Raw genomic sequence first — 15,337 nt, forward strand, 5'->3', positions numbered from 1 at the left:
TGTTTTGGATTAAATAAACATTGAAAAAATGAGCAAGGGGCACTGTTACTGCAACTTTTTCACAGTCTCACCCCCCATTTAAATGAGAGATGATTTGCAATTTGTGAAGCATGGAACACTGCCCTGGCAGTAAAACTTTGTATGCTTCCCTGATGTTAACAAAAAAGAAGTTTCTTACCACTTCTTGATCACAGGAAGTATTTAATAGTTAAGCACGTTGTAATACAATTTCTAACTTTGTCTTCATTTTGACAAAGGCAGCTATTTCTTTTTTCTTTTATTTTATCTGCAGTCTTGATCATGGTTATTTTTGTTTTCCTTTTAAAACAGAAAACAAATTAGTTAACCCTCCTGGTGGATTTGCATAACAAATATGCTAGTTAATAAAATGTAAATGTAACATGTTAGGTCTAGAGAAACCCAGAATTGATTCACGTTTCTAAGATATTATGTGTGAATCAGCATACTGTATATCAAGTGTGTGGTTAACCTCAATTAAACTTCTCCTGTTCGCTAAAACCTACTGAACACCCAAGTAAAATATAAAGATAGTTTTGGAAATAGCTTTTAAAAATTAGTTTGAAAATCTCCAGCTATAACTTCTGCTGCTAGTAAGTAACAATAAAATGCCTTATCCTATCTATTATTTTCACTAGTTTAAGTTCTAGTAATTTAGAAACAATCATCATCCCGACTTTAATGTGTTCAATATGACACATTTTTGGTTTGAGTTGAGAACCTTAACCCTTCAAAGTATTTTTCCTGGCTCTGTCTGTCCTGTTCTATTTGAGTGACTAGAGAATACAGGTGATAAAACCTTTCATTAATTAAACATTGAAAAACACCCTAGGTAGTCTAAATATACTGCAATTCTTTCCAACATGTATCAGAAACCTCACACTGTTTTGTGGTTTAAAGTATCAGGAAATCATGCTCATAACACACTATGCTCTTCAGCATGCAGCTGTGCAGGAAAGTCCCTGAACCTTTCAGTTAGTTTTCAGAAAACAGAAAGTCCACTGCATTGTCACCACACTACTGTATATAATAATACGATCTGTTGCAGTATGAGACAGGTTTGTTTTTTCCTTCTGAACTGTACACGGAAAGGGATTTTTTCACCACCAATAGCAGGTTTCTTGTTAACTTAAAACATGCTTTTTCAACTGATCTTATCAACTCTTCACCTTGCATTCCAATATATTACTCTGCACTGCCCACCAGGATGGCTGGGATGGGTCAGGTGGTGTTCTGGACCGAAGAGCAAGGGCTCCACAATCCAGGGGTAGCGGTCTACGAACTCCAGAAGGTCCTCTGCTTTACAAAGACAATGGCAGGAGCTGGACGAGTTGGTCCTCTGGGAGGCACGCCAAGTACTGGGCTGAGCAGAGCGCGTGCTATTAACCAGAGACTAAGCCAAGCGCTCGATGTCAGGGTGGATTGGGAAGGCAGGCCAGAAACGTGACCGAGGACCGCTCCTACTGAGACCCAATCCAGTGCAGAGTCCCAGAGGCAGGACAGGACATTGGACGGGCAGAAAGAGGTTGGCAGACTGAAGCAGCATCCAGAGGGGGCATGCCTGGGCAGTGAGCTAGCAGGCTGGAGTGCAGGCTGGAAACAGGGCTGGAGAGGAAAGGAACGACCATCAAGGTCAGCCAGCCCAGCACAGCAGCAGACCCCAGCTCCAGTGCACACACCAAAGGGGGAAAGTGTCACGCCCACTGTGGGGAAAACACAGTGCAATGTGGGCACAAAAAAAGAAGGAACACCTTACGGCCACAGGGGGACGTGAGTGCCAGGAGAACAGAAGTTTGTTCAGGTGGGTAGCTGCGTCAGCATGCGTAGGCTGCAAAGGAACAAGTAATAAGTTTATTCCATCTTGAAAAGAGAAGAAAGAAAACACAACATTTCAGCCCGGGAGCCAGGTCTCTCACACCTGAAGAACACAGTTGAAACGTTGTGCTTTCTTTCTTCTCTTTTCAGCATGGAACAGAAATGTGTGCACTGGCAGCAGGCAGCCACCACAGCTCTCCACAGTGAAAGACAGCTTCCCCAGATGGAGTCCGGGTGGGTTAGGGTACATATAGGCATCAGGAATGTACTTTCAAGCAGGGAAAGAGGAGAAAATGGGAAACAGGCAGACTGGTAACAGGAAGGAAAGCAGGGAAAACATCGCTAGTGCAGGGCAAGGACCGTAAACGCAATTCCAAGCTTGCTGAGGAGAACCTGAACAGGGCTTAAATAGAAGTACCTGATATAGAATGACTACGAGTACTATGCCTCCTTAGTAAGTGCTGCAGGGCAGGTAGGGGAGGGGAGGCGTGACCTGCAGCCACTACAGCTGCACACGCTCCTCCGCTTTGCCACAGTGTGGTGATGACACTCCAGTGATGTTCTCCCAAACCAGTCTATTCAAGATCATTTTTCAAAGGTGAGATATTACTGACAAATAGAACACCAAAATGGAGCTTTCAGCGGATGTCGAAGACAACATTAGTTTTATTTTTATTCCATTTACAGAGCTCGCCTCGTTGTGGCAATGCATGTGCAAGAACAAGGTTTTGAAAATCAACAATTACAATCTTGTGAATTCACCTAAAACAGAGTAGTTTTGTATAATTTGGCAAATGATCTTTCATTAATTAAAGACAAATTTTCCATGGAGCAGAAACTCGTCTCACAAACTAGTGGGTTCTATGTGCTTTAATGAGATTTATACTGGACTTTTAGAAGTGAAGGCCAAGTTCAATCAGCCTCAGCTGTCGGTAATTCATCATCATTCCTGGTGTAATTTCCTTACTTACAACATTATAAATAGCATACCTAATCCCCTTCACTTCATTGCATATGTCTTCAACCCACCCCAACCCCATCTCCACCTGTACAGCTGCCTCTTGGTCACTCCTTGTTCTGTATGGGTGTCCTAGCCCGCACGTCCTCTGGCCAGGAAATCATCTCTTAAAGCCAAATGTATTGTGACTAAAAACTACATAAACCTTTCAATCTGCTTAATTCTTGGATGTTGTTATTCCTACTGTAGTGAATTCAGCTCTAGACGTTACTGAGCTCTTCAGCTCTTAACTGACCACATTTGAAAGGTGTTTTTTCCTAACGCTGCTGTTTTCAGAAGCTCTGGCAGGAAGTGACTGTTTTTTCTCAAGCTGCCAGCTTACCTTTCACTAACACAACCTGGCTGCTCTGTGATGTACATATTAATTGAAGGTCATCAATTAGAGGCTCCTGCCTAATTGCGTGATTAAATTACTAAGAGCCCAACGCAGACATCTTGGCTTTGAGTTTGATTATGTAATTCACACAGACTTTTGGTTGGGTAATACAAAACAATCAAGATCTAGGAAGAAAGTTGACTTTAGAAGGTACAGTATTTTATAGATATACCGCACATTATGTTATAATGTGTTTTGGCGGGCTTAATCAACTAACTATACCACCCTTTTTATTTCAAAGGAAACTCTTTACAACTCTTTACAATAATACAAAAAATATACCTAATTTACTAACCCTTGGCATTAGTTACGGCTTAGACATTATTTGACTATCGAATTAGTATTCTGTAATCTCAACCTTACAGGTATAATTCTAGTTCAAAAAGTATTAAATTTAGGAATACATATGAAAATTGGATTCTTTTTAAAACCAGGAAGGCGTGTAGCTGTCCAGTCATGTTCTCTGTTCTCTCATTTTTCTCACATTTGTTGTCAATACACAGCCCACAAGACTTAACTGCTGCTATTTAGAAACCGATTAATCATCTCTGATTCACTTCTGTTGCTGTGTAGGCAGAAGGCTGCATGACCACCATTGTTTTCTCACACCTCAAAGTGCCTCTGTCTTAGCAACTGCCTCATCAATTGATGTGAAATTTGACAAATATAATGAGCAACCAAAACCGCTTCTGATTTTCTTCTTACAAGATATTTTCCCTGATTACGGAGAGTCATTAAGTTAGCTAACTCTTTCACTGATGACACTTCAAAGGTATCATTCCAGTTCCCTCTGAGTTGACTTGCATTTCATTCACAGTTAAAGTACAGTAAGCATGGAAGAGCACAAACAGATAGTCCAAATAAGTGGAAGTGGAGCAGAAGAGGAACTTGGCTGTTGCTTAGGCAACAGACTGCAACAGGTTTTATTTTTATCTGACAGTCCTTTGTTCAATCAATAAAAATACCACAAGAATTCTGAATTTAGGGAAGTTATATTAAACATTATGCAATGTTTTAGATTGGTTATTGATAAATACACCTGCTCCAATTACTATATAATATACTGTCGCTATTACGTGGGGGTTTAATGAATATTCAGGAGGGATGACAGCAGCCAAGCTTAATTTCACCTCAGCTGCCCTAACCTTGAATAATTCCTGATATTTGTCCTATAAGCATGGTATATCAGCCTTGTCTCCTTCACATTACTCATATGAGTCCCTCCTCCACCCCATCTCCACCAGTGCAGCTCCCCCTTGGTCACTCCTCACTCTGCAGGGAGGTCCTACAGTCATTAAACATTTTAAAATACTTTTAATGCTTGGGTGTTTTTATTTCCCATGAAATATAAAAGAAAGATGAAAATACAGACATAGAATCATGAGTATACATGGAAATGAGGTGTGTATTGTCCTTGAAACACATAACTCATTTGTAACTGTTCTTATAATTTTAACATTTTTCCATTTTCCTCTTGAGTGTCCTATATGGTATGCTTAGAATCAGTAGTGAAATACTGCATCATTTAAATTAAATTGTTTACTAGGCTTTGGAACCTTAAAAGGTTAGGATAACAGGGTGTGTGATGTCTATTTTATACACACATTAAAACATGCTATGTATTTCCGTTTGATGGGTGACTTTATCTCCTGCAAGGGTAAAACATAAGGATGTATATAATAAACATGTCCTGTGCTTATTGTGAGTGACACACAATCCCAAAATCAAATTTCATCCTACTGTACCTGCATATGTAACATAAAGCATATGCCTGCCTTAGAATGAGTTGAAAGGAACTCATTATAAAAAACTTGTGTATAACAAGTTCCTCATTTTAATACGGCCTTTTATGTCCTGCCACTGCAAACATAAACAAACAAGAACCCATTTTCTAACTGCCTTATCAAGACACGGTTGTTCACGTTTCCAGTCTAACCTGGTAAGCTACTGTATGGGCGCAAGGCAGGATACACCCTGGATAGGATGTCTGTCCATTGCAACACACACTCAGACAAACACAAATACACACAATAACACTATGGCCAATTTTTAAAAGAAGCCAATTAGGCTACCAGTATGTCTCTGGGCTTTGAGAGAAAACCTTAGAACCACAAGAAAACTAAATGGAGATCATTATACACAAAGCTACTGTGTATTGCCAAAGTTATTTACAGTAGATATGAGAAACACCAGGCCAACAATGAGCTGACTCTAAAATTTGCAGCTTTTCTTACAGAGGGTGATACAAAACTTTACAAAGGGCCCTCTGACTCCCACCTAAAGATGATGAACATTTTCCAGTTGGATAGCAAAACACAAAATACATTTGTGCAATCGGTGGTGATAGAAGAAAGTCACGTTGGCAGTGATAGCTGAATGGTGGAGCCATCCCAGGGTCGCTAATCAACCTGACATGAAAAGACATAGTTCTGATCAACAACCTTTCTTGAGAATTCAAGATTAATTGAAATTGTCCTAATTTGAAATAATTGTCAAAATAAATGGGTAGAAATGGAATGGTTGCCTTTAGAAACAAGATTTCTGCAACATCCTCCAGATTTTATGGTCTCCAAATGTTGGGAGCAAAACAACAGTTTCCAGGGCTGAATCAGCACCAATTCCTATAACACATGCCTGCTTCACCCTGTTTGGCAGTTCCCCTATGCTGCTAAATGACACCTGCACTCCATTTCCAATAATGAAATACATAAGGTATGAGACTATTACCTTGGTACCAGCTGCATATTGGAGTTTATGCAGATTACTCAGTAACAGTATGTTTATGTAATATAAATCCTTGAGAAATAAAAACGATCTGAAATAGAAAGAAACTGTTTAAAATTGTAACTAGAAATAACCAGTTAAAATAGTAGCATTGGCGAAATATGCTGTTAATTTGTGATGGATATAGACTGTTCACAGTTTCTGGCCAAATCAAAACAGTGCTTTTAAAAAACCTTTTAAATAAAATAAAAACCAGACACTCTTTAGAAATGTTAGTTTGGACATACACTGTAAAAGCAGAGTGAAATACAGCAAAACAAGGAAGAAAGGGAAGCATCACTTTACAACCAAGATGTAAATTCCTGTGTCCATATAATTTACCTTTTAATAAGAACAACTTATTTAATTTGCCTATGCTTATTTTGTTCTAAGCCACTGAAAAAAGTCAATGGTGGTGCTCCAAATGTGAAGAACCAAAATCATCTGCTTTTGATATGATTCTAATCTATGATTGGTAATTTGAATTATAGCTTGAATTTTAAAGAATTCTAAAGATTTTAAAGATAGCTCCCAGGAAACATGTAGGTCCTATCTTCACAGCACAGTGCACAATACTATCAGTTTGGAGTGTTATTTCCTCCATTTTCTTTCATTGTCTCTCTAATGACAGGATAAGGTAATTAAAGAATATTGCATTCTAGGCTCATTAATTAATCAACTCAGTGAGGTACATTTTCAATTAATAATTAAACCCTTTGGCTCATATAACTAACCATGTGCTGTTTGTATAAGTGTATTTAGCATTGAGTTTGAGCAGTGTAAATGCTGAGGGCAAAGGAGCTGACGTGATGCAAATTCCATATTTGCTGTGACCTTTTACCCTGGTGTGCTTTTTCCATAACTCTCATTTCATGGGGCCAAGACGACCAAGCCAAATAATTAATGATCTAATTGATAATATGACCAAAGATGTTTGGGTTACATAATAAAAAGGCCTACAGTATCTGAAATAATTATTTTAGGCCCAAAATTGAGTACATGAGTGCGGACCTAATGCTTTAGGAAGGTTTTGTAAGCAATTTGGCAACTTGCAAGACATTTGTTTATTCCTGTTTATCTGATTCTACTTTATAAGAAAATGAGAGAGCTTCCAGGTCAGATAAAACTTAATATCTATATTCACTTTATACACTTGATGTGAATGTTTTGTGTTTGTCAATTAAAAATTAGAAATATTACATCTCTCTAGGTGTTGGATTGTATAGTTTCACGAGCACTATGAGACGTACAGTGTATTTTACATATCAAAAAAAGGTTACAAGGAGCCCACTGGGCTAATTCACTCTTTTTTAGGCAATGAAAGAATATTGTCCCTCAGAACATGCATTGGTCTAAAGCAAATCAGCATACTCATCCTGTGTGACTGTAATACACTTTAATACAAAAGGGGTTTGGTGTAGGCTCTTTCTGTCTTCATGACATTATAAATTGTCATTATAAACAGTTATGATGTTTATTCTTTTTGACATAAAAATTAGATCGTACTTAATTAAAAATTTTGAAAGTTTTCTTTCAGCTGTGTTTCTAAATGCTCTTTTTTTCTAGTTCTGGCTCTGATTTAGATCTTTGTTTTTTATCTGCAGTTTGACTTTCAACCGCTATCTTTATACCGCAGTTGGGACACACTGCCAACATGAGAGAGGAGAAAAGCAAACTCCTACAGAAACTAGTACACAGTAATGGATCTTTGTGTTAACAGAGTCTAAGCTACAATGTTAAAGGTTTCAAGGAGTTCGGGGACAACTGCAGTGTTTTGAAAAAAACAATTCAAGTCCAGTAGTGAGCAAAGACAAAACTCCAATAATGTCAGCATGAATGAATTTACTCATGAGTGTAAACAGAACTTTCCTTCTTGCAAAGGAAAGTAACTTTTATGATTGTAGAGATGGAATGGGGTACATATTGCCATCTGCTGGTAATTAATTGTGTAACTCACAGAATATGGGATACAGACACACAATTTCAGCTAAGCTTTTTACTGTGCTCATAAACCATCTCTCAGATTTTCTGAATGACCCGCTGGTTTTTAAAAGTCATTGTTTAGGAAAATGACAATTAAAATTTTGTTTCGAACTGCAGTTCAGGTAGCTAAGAGTCTAAAAATACCATGAGGTACAGCTGTATCTTCTGTCTGGTCTATGTACAGTATTTTAATGACTCACCCTCTAAGAACCTATCCCACCATGTGCCAGGATCTGTACACATTGGCCTGTGAAACACTGTGCCAACATGTCTCATAAACATGGGTTATACTACAGGGAGACACAGTGCTTCCAGAAGGGTGGGAGGATTGGCAGTTCGGAGATATTCCACTTCACTAACTCTGTGGCAAAAAATTAGGAGACAGAGGTGGCAGGCAACAACAGTTTTTGCTGATACTGTTTTGTAAAACAATTTTGTTCTATAGAAGAGGGAGTGTGAAGAAATCATGGAGCTTCCCGCACGCCCACTGAGCGTTAGTACTCAGCTGTTGTTTACAGTTGTAGCTGCGAGGTGGTTGGTCGTTCTAGTTTCTATTCTGCTCCCAGTCCTCTCTTTCTTCTTTCCTCTTTTTTTCTCAGCTAGTTTGTTTCTTAACTGGAGACGTTCAATATTCATCCAGTCCTAAGGAAACAGCTGTGCACCTGTGATATAATGTGCTGCTTCTTTGGTACAGGGACTTCATGTGGAGCTACATGAAATGACATGACATACTGTGTGCCTCTGCCTGCTAGGATTCAATTTGTCCAATACAGGGTCACTGGGGGACCAGAGCCTATCCTGGCAAGCAATGGGCTCGAGACAGGATACACCTGGAAAGGACTCCACTCCATCGCAGGGCACATAGGCACAAAAACAGAGATCCACAACCTCACACTGGGGCCAATTTTCCAAGAAAACAATTAACCTACCAGCATGTCCACAACATGCTGTATGGGGAGAAAATACAAACTCCTCCCAGATAACACACCAGGTCCAGAGCCCTAGTGCTGTGAGGCAGCAATGCCATCCACTGCACCACGGTGCTGTCTGGAATTCGACATCCTGTGTATAAACACAATGAACAACACTTTGCTTGTTTTCCCTGCCTCCTAAACCCACCATACTTCTAATGCTACATTTGACTCTTGCATTTGATAAAATTATATGTTTTGTTGTTTATCTGTTTTTGTAGGAAGTCACATTTAAAAAGATCTGCTTTGTTTGATACAGTATTTTGTAGAACTTGGTTAAATCAAATCAAGGCTTGAAAGCTGAGCCTTCTAGACCTTTTTTTTACTTTCATACGATATCTAAGTGTTTTATTGTGCGACACAGTATCCAGAATTGTATAGTATGCTAGACATGGCCTTTGTAGGTAATTGTGTAGCCTGATAATATCATCTGAGATACAAATCCAAACATGTCTTTTGTTTCTTAATCGCTTCTCCATTATATTGCCATCTTTCCTTTTGGGCTTTGTGAGTGTAATAATATTCCTTTTCTGTCTTAGTCAGTTCTCTGTCTTTGGGTCTGAAGTTTATGAGAAACTGCTCTGGGCTGCTTTTCACTGTTTTCACACCTACACGCATTGAAAGGAAAGACAGGAGTTACAACAAAACACACAATGTGTTTCCCCGGGGAAACCCCCTTGTAGCAAAATGAGGTCACAATATGTAAAAGATTTCCAAAGCTGGAACAGCTTAAAGTGAAGGAGTACATGAGGTTTTGGTTAACAGTGTGTAACTACTGCTAATCACAGTAGAGTTAAACACATATCAAAATTATTAATGGCTGCATAAATAAATATATTTTCTAATGTGACTTTATACACTTACTATTCTATATGCTTTTAAATGACTTCTTTCACATTTTGTACAGAGGCAGCACGGCACAGTGGTGCTGTTAAGTTCCAGGCCTGGGGTGCTATTTACATGGAGTTTGTATGTCCTCCCTGTGGGTTTCCTCTAGGTGCTCCGGTTTTCACAAAAAAATGTTTTCGCATGGATGTCGGAAGGGACGAACCATGGAATGGCAGGAGAGCGAAAAAGACCCTATGTGTAGCGGCGAGAAGGGGGTTTGCCCGGGCTCAGCTGTTCAGCTGCCCTCAGGTAGCGGACGTGGGGCGACCTGGTGCTAGGCGGGTTTCAGGGCATCAGAACCTCAATGCTGAGCAAGGAGCAGAGCAGAAGCAGGAAGTAAATAGGCTACACAACAAGACACACAAGAAATACATGAATAATCACAGGGAACTAGAAACATGAGAGAAATAGAGCGCCCTCTAGGTGGACTGGGTGTGACAGTACTCCACCCCTTTAAGGGTGGCTCCTGACGCCCAAAAAAGAGCTGCACAGCACTGGAGGGAGGAAAAACCTCATTTAACTGAAAGGAAACCTCTGGGAGTCCATGGCTGAGAGCTACCCCCTCCTCCGGGGTAAAAAATGTTTATTGAGCAGAGGAGGGGGGGAGGGGCAGCGGTCTGGCCTCAGGAGGAGCAAGACAAAAATAAAACCAGACCGAACAAGCAAAAAGTCAACAACAACAAAAATAAACCCTGACGGAACAGTGGAACAAATAACACATAAGGGCATGGAAGCCAGACCAGGGGGCGTGGGAGCCCGGAGCCAGGAAGACCAGAGGGCGTGGGAGCCCAGAACACAGAAGCAGCATGGGAGCCCGGGACAGAGACAGAGACAGCAGCAGGGGGCATGGGAGCCCGGAACAGGGACAGGGACAGCAGCAGGGGGCGTGGGAGCCCGGAACAGAGACAAAACATGTAACAAATATAAACCCTGAAGGAACAGGGGAACAAACAACACGTAAAAGAAACAACCCACAACAGAGAGGGAGGGCAGGGGGCACAGAAGCCCAGAACCAGGGGTAAAGTAAAAAACCCAAAAGCCAGGAAACAAACAAAAAAAACACTGACGGGGTCTACAGTAGGCTCAGCATTCTGTCACGGATGTCGGGAGGGACAAACTGTGGAATGGCAGGAGTGCGAAAAAGACCCTATGTGTAGCGGCAAGACGGGGGTTAGCCGAGGCTCAGCTGTTCAGGAAATGCCGTATAGAAACCTATGCCCTCAGGTAGCGGACGTGGGGCGACCTGGTGCTAAGCGGGTTTCAGGACATCGGAACCTCAATGCTGAGCAAGGAGCAGAGCAGAAGCAGGAAGTAAATAGGCTACACAACAAGACACACCAAGAAGACATGAATAATCACAGGGAACTAGGAACAGGAGAGAAGTAGAGCGCCCTCTAGGTGTACTGGGCGTGACACAATCCAAAGACATGCCAGTAGATTATATTGGTTTCTTGGAAAAATGGCCCTGGTGTGAGTGTGTCTGTGTCTGCCCTGTGATGGACTGAAATTCTATCTAGGGTCTATCCTGCTTTGTGCCCAAAGCTTGTAGGGATAGACTCCATCTCTCTCATGGTCCCATATGGGATATAGCAGTTATAAAATGGATATGGGAAAAAAAATCAACATAATTTTGATACACCCATAAAAAACATCCACCAGAGTGAATATGAAGCTGAAGTGCCCAGGACCTGCAAGGACTTCAATCTGTACCATGCTGCAGTGTTCCTTAATTATAAGAAGGTTTCAGAGAATTATCAATTAAAGAGCAGCTTGTGGCAAAATAATGCAATTACAAATGGCCTCTTCTTTAATATGCCCTGCTTTCAAGTGATATAAATTCCAGTTACATAACTTGAATACAGTGTGCACCTTACAAATGTCTCCTCCAGAAATAAGAAAAAAAGCCAATGTTACCCTCTAGTGGTCCAAATTATTCCTGCAGCAGCTCACACAACATTGTAGAAAAGGATGGAAGGACTTTCTAGATGCTATCCCCTTTCCAAACTACTACTATGTTTGATATTTTGCTTGCTTTTTTATGTGCATTTGTACAGGAACACTCTTCACTGCCACAGACCTCCAGAGGCAATTTCCACCTGGAATGATATCCCTTCAAACATTATGTAAAGTCTCTGGAAGTACAGTATAGGCAGTAAAGGCCCGGTTTAGGGATTAAATTGAAGCTAAATAAATTAATGTTGTTGTATGTACAATTAAGGGTAATTATAATTACAAATACAAACGCTTAAGGACCGATATTGGGGGGGGTTCTCAAGGAGGCCCAGTATCCTCCCACAGTCCAAAGATGTACTAGTAGGTTAATTGGCTTCTGGGACAATTGGCCCTGGTGTGAGTCTGTATGCTTGTGTGTGTGAGAAATGGAACGGCATCTCGTCCAGGATGTATTCCCTTTTGAGTGGGATAGGCTCTGGCTCCACCATGACCCTGTATTGGATAAAGCATGAAGAAAATGGAAAGATGGAAATTCTGTTTAATTTGTACAATACCAGACTTGTAAAACCCCAATGAAAAAGAAACAACCCTATTCATTTTAAAACAGGGGACTGATTCAAATATTCAAAATCCTCATTAATACTGTCTCTCCTATGGACACCTTCAAAATCAGCACTAAAACATAAACTAGAAGATGCTAATGGAAATTATGGAGGAGAGAGGTTTCCTGTTTTCAGTGTAAATCTGAGAACAGGATGCATTTATTTACACAAAGCATTGTGGGAGCTGCGACAAGCTGCCCAGCTATGTTATTGAAGCTGACACTCTTTCCAGAAACAGCTGGATGAAATCCTTGGATTAGTTATCTAGTGAAAAACAGCCAGATTGGCTCATAGCCCTCTCTATTTTGTAACCTTTTGTCGTGACAGGTGTCCTGCAGTGTCATTCAGCTAGAAGTTGCCCTGGGAAACTATTGCATTTTCATGAGGGCTCATGGTTTTCCAGGGCTGCTCTGACTGGATCCACTTTTTGCAATCTGCCTTAGTTAGTAATTATCCAATTCATTAGTCAATTCCCTGTTTTCTATTTAATGCCAAGGTGCCACTTTTGACGGAGCTTCGTCATTATTAATTTCACCCCGGGTTTTCCTCACTGGCAGTACTGCTTTCACACTCTCTGCTGAATCAGCCTGCACTCCCAGCCCTTGTTTCACTCTGAGGACAAGTTGCAGTCTCAAGCCTACCCTTCAAACTCACTGGGTCCCCTTTTTTAAGAGGCATGCCATTCTGTTTCTCCCAATACCTGAGGCTCCCTTTTTCTGAACAATGGGCTGTGTGTGGAAGCCTCAGCTTCAAGCCTGCTCTCCAAACCTGCCAACACTTACTCTTTTCGCTGTTGTGGTCCTTTACGCAACGTGTCGAACCTCAAATTTGCCGACTTGCACCCCTGACACTCTTGAGGCCTGCCCTTCAAAGCCCGTTTGGTTCCCTTTTCAGGGGGGCTCGCCATTCGGTTTCTTTCCGTACCCCAGATTCCCTTTTTCTGACCAATGGGCTGTATTTAGCAGCCTCATTTTGCCAGGGATGGAGTCATCCGGCTTCTCCTAGAACCCAGGCAAACCTGCCCATTTTTTTTTTCTTTTCCAGTACTGACTGGCCTGGGCCGATTAAGCCCCACCACCAGTAATCAAGTATTTCATAACCGCCTCCTTTCATTTTTCATTCTCCCTCTGTCCCGGAGCACTCACATCCCTATCGGTCAGGTCTCTTCAGGTGTTCCGCCATTCTCCGGTATCTTGCTCTTGGGTTCTGACAAATCACGCAGCTGTGTCGATACACCTTTCTTATGTTCCTATATATTGCCTGTAGAACGGAGCTGAACACAAAGATGAAAGACAAAAAAATATTTGTTTATGTGTTCACATGAAAGGGAGAGAGGCAAAATAACATATTTCTGTTGCTAATTACGTTTCTTATTTAAGCTCCAATGTACTGTTAGGCTATAAGAATGTAAAATATTTGTTAAACAGGCATTATAGGTTGTTGTTTTTGTAATGTTGTTAATAACCATTAGCAAAACTGAGAATCAGTTATTCAGTCTACCTGCATGCTGCTTTAGTCTGCTGGAAGAAGACTATGACTCTCCTAAGTTCCATCTTTGCTCTGTGGAAGACTGTAAACGTTTAAGATTCTGGCTTTCTTTGAATGGGCTGCCTGCATACAGTATAGTCTATTCAATACACAGTTTTGGTGGTGCACCTTTCTTGTTCAGTTGCTAAGAAAAAAGGTAATTATATGGCTTACGTGATACTAAGCCAGAATAACTTCTGGGTTGTAAGCAATGTTTTCAAACCTTTAACCCATTTGAAACTTTCGAAACAATTAGCTACTGTAGCTACCCATTTTTATGCCTCCCTATTTTGAAAGGATTCTGAGATGAAGCTATCAAAGTATCAAAGTTATGGAATCTATTTAGAAATGTCAACTCTATTAATGCTCAGAGAACTTTCTTGTTGGACAACCCCACTGGTATTGTTTTCTGAAATAGATAAATACCTTTTTAGAATATGGAGCAGATATCAAGACTGTGGGTTACACCACAAGCACCTCAAATCAGTCAATGGAGGGAAACAATCAGTGAAGTTTATTAAATATTACATGGAATGGGTAACACTCTGAAGAAGGAATTAGAGTAAATGTTTTGAAGATAGATGGGAAAAAAGGATTGATATTAAATAATGTTTGTGAAATAATAATTGATAATTAATGTTTGTTTAATTTAATTTGTAATAATTTACAAATATAAAATAAGTAACTCAAATATAAAGCATACTTCCACTAAGAAATATAAATATGAAGTAATATATGAACATATACTGTTTACTGTATATGCATATTTTTCAGATGTATTGGTTGTTATGTATTATATATACAGTATATACACCCTGCATTTTCTGGGGGGAGGGGTGGAATGGCAAAATGGGATCATTTTTGTGTATATCTGGTTTTATAACTGTAGATTATTGTTCACATGATAATTATGAAAAATATTTGATGGTAATAAAAAACAAATATAAACAATGAAACAATTAGCTATAATTAAAAATGGCACAGTTGTTTTGAGGGTAAAACGGTTGTACTTCAGACCTCATAAAATATGTGCATTGACAGGTTCTCTCTAGTTTGACAAACATTTCTTTCTACTTCTGTTCTGTTCAGTTCACCCTTATATTATCTGCGTCCTTCTATAAAATGAATGGAAACTTTCTTAATTTAGGGAAAGATAAAATATGGGTAAACTGCACTTTACATTTTGGTTTGAAACCTTTTCCCTTTTCAAAACTCGCTGCAAAATTGCATGAAAATTGTAAAAGGTGATGGGTGCGCCATCATGTGGCAGCAAGAGGACCGTGCAGTCTAAAACTGATGTTCCTTCAGACTGATGTGCTGTAAAACCTTCCAGACACTCCAAGTACTGGAGAAAGAACTATCGTATCATCGTAATGGCAAACCTGTTACACAAGGAATTGACAGTTCAGTTTATTCAATAAAG

General features: G+C 40.1%; 1 protein-coding gene across 1 annotated transcript in view; it reads left to right on the plus strand.

Moving 5' to 3' along the window:
• Positions 1-1,491: 1,491 nt before the first annotated feature.
• The window catches only part of LOC148673263 (soluble lamin-associated protein of 75 kDa-like), a 47,692-nt gene continuing 33,846 nt past the window's right edge, over positions 1,492-15,337 (plus strand). Inside the window, exon 1 of the mRNA XM_088629685.1 lies at positions 1,492-1,819. The gene's annotated coding sequence lies outside the window, so the exon portion shown is untranslated. The remainder of the gene's footprint in view (positions 1,820-15,337) is intronic.

The sequence above is a fragment of the Lepisosteus platostomus genome, chromosome 4 (assembly GCF_059453375.1).
Source record: "Lepisosteus platostomus isolate fLepPlt1 chromosome 4, fLepPlt1.hap1, whole genome shotgun sequence".
Lineage (NCBI taxonomy): Eukaryota > Metazoa > Chordata > Actinopteri > Semionotiformes > Lepisosteidae > Lepisosteus > Lepisosteus platostomus.